This window comes from Thermobia domestica, chromosome 14 (assembly GCF_964235325.1).
Source record: "Thermobia domestica chromosome 14, izTheDome1.hap1.1, whole genome shotgun sequence".
In the NCBI taxonomy this organism is placed as follows: Eukaryota; Metazoa; Arthropoda; class Insecta; order Zygentoma; family Lepismatidae; genus Thermobia; species Thermobia domestica.
Window position 1 is genome coordinate 50,827,306 of NC_137467.1, and position 1,840 is coordinate 50,829,145.

The 1,840-nt window shown below is 32.1% G+C and overlaps 1 non-coding gene across 1 annotated transcript; it reads right to left on the reverse strand.

The window, feature by feature from the left end:
* Positions 1–545: 545 nt before the first annotated feature.
* On the reverse strand, positions 546–627 carry TRNAL-AAG (transfer RNA leucine (anticodon AAG)). The gene has a single exon. It is a non-coding gene; the product is annotated as a tRNA-Leu (tRNA).
* Positions 628–1,840: the final 1,213 nt, after the last annotated feature.

The window sequence follows — 1,840 nt, forward strand, 5'->3', positions numbered from 1 at the left end:
TACACACACATCTTCTTATCTTCAGCTTTAATTGCTGATTTCAATTGCAATTGACAATTACAATTAACAATTACAAGTTTCAATTGTCAATTGCAATTAACAATTAAATGTTTCAATTGCACCCTTTGCGATTGACAATTAACAATTAAAAGTTTCAATTGCCTGGTGACCAATTAACAATTAACAATTGACGAAAATTTAATTGCAAATTTTATGATTGAATTCAATTGCAATTGAAATTAATTGTCAATTACAAATTGAAATAAATTGCAATTGAAATCAATTGCAATTACTTTTCAGAGCAATTACTTTCAATTGATTGATTAATTGCAATTGATTTTGCCCAACACTGGTTTTAAACCCCTTGTCAAGAAGAATGAAAAAAATAGTCGTTCACTATATAAAGAATCACGCTTGTTTTGAAATGACAGACATTTTGTCGCAAGAACTCGCTTTTAATAAAATTTCTATGTACTCCTCTACTACTTTTGCTGCAACAGTAAAAAAACATATCATAAAAGATCATGATAAATATTTAAAAAGAATGGCAGCGGTGGGATTCGAACCCACGCCTCCGAAGAGACTGGTGCCTTAAACCAGCGCCTTAGACCGCTCGGCCACGCTACCTCTTGTGTAAGGAAAAGCATCACTAAGTACTATATATTAGTACATTCGTGTTGGAGAAAGCTGCGGAGAACGTAAGATACATGCAGGTTTATAAAGCATTTGCTCTTGGACTCCATTCCATAACGGTCTTCGCAAAATTTACGGATTTCTATGCAGAATACGCAAAAATTAATTATAACTGCTATGGTGTTTATCGCAAGCTAAAACGCACATGACCTTATGCAGAGTCGTTCTAACGCGTGATTAGTGCCATACTAAAGAGTTCGACTAACATATGTTTCCTGCACTAGTCAAGCCTTTAGTATAACTCTAATCATTCTTCAAAATGACTCTGCATAAGGCCTACAATAGACTGGAATAGTGATGTCGTCATTTCCTTCCCGTACCATGGTAATCGCCATGTTTCTTTTTTTATATACAAATGCGTGAAGCTAATGGAGCTAATGAGCTTATTTCTAAAAACTCCACATCTCTAAGTAATAAGGTAGAAATCGAATAGTTAATGTAAGCACAATCATCATGCAATCCACCATAAGAAGCAATTATACGCAATACAAACTCCCTAAAGTGTAGATTGACAAGCTGTCGGCACAGAGAAAGCTGTAAAAATATATTATTAAAAAAAAAGAAAAAAAAGTCTTTTAGAATAATGTGGGGCAATTACAACTCTAATGTCTACTGTTTATAATGGGAGTGCACAATATTATTTCTAAGTATACATTACAAAAGAAAGAAAAGGCTAGCCTTTAGAAATATTCAATCCAGGCCACCAGTGGATGTAGGTAACATCTTTTCTTATATTCTCTATCAACTTTTTTTTTAAGCCTCTAGAAAACGTACAATAATTACACATCCAATTATGAATGGCTCAGTATATATTTTAAACAACTGTTAATAACCCTCTTCAAATTTGCAATAGTATATCATACTCATATTATTGAATCAAAAAATTTCGGGAATTATTTAAAGTTAATATCTGATTATGAACAGGGTGAGTACACTTTAAGGTTTAATTTAGCCTGAAAATATATAAATTCTCAAAATATACATAAGAGGGAAAATTTCAAAAGACATGTGAACTCGCTAATTTCAGTGTCAATGCTTGTCATGCACGTATTTCTTTTAACGTAACATTATTTAACGTATTTCTTTTCTAAGTACCTTTTCTACCTTTTTTTTCAGTTTCAATCATTAGAAATATTTAAAAAGAAAC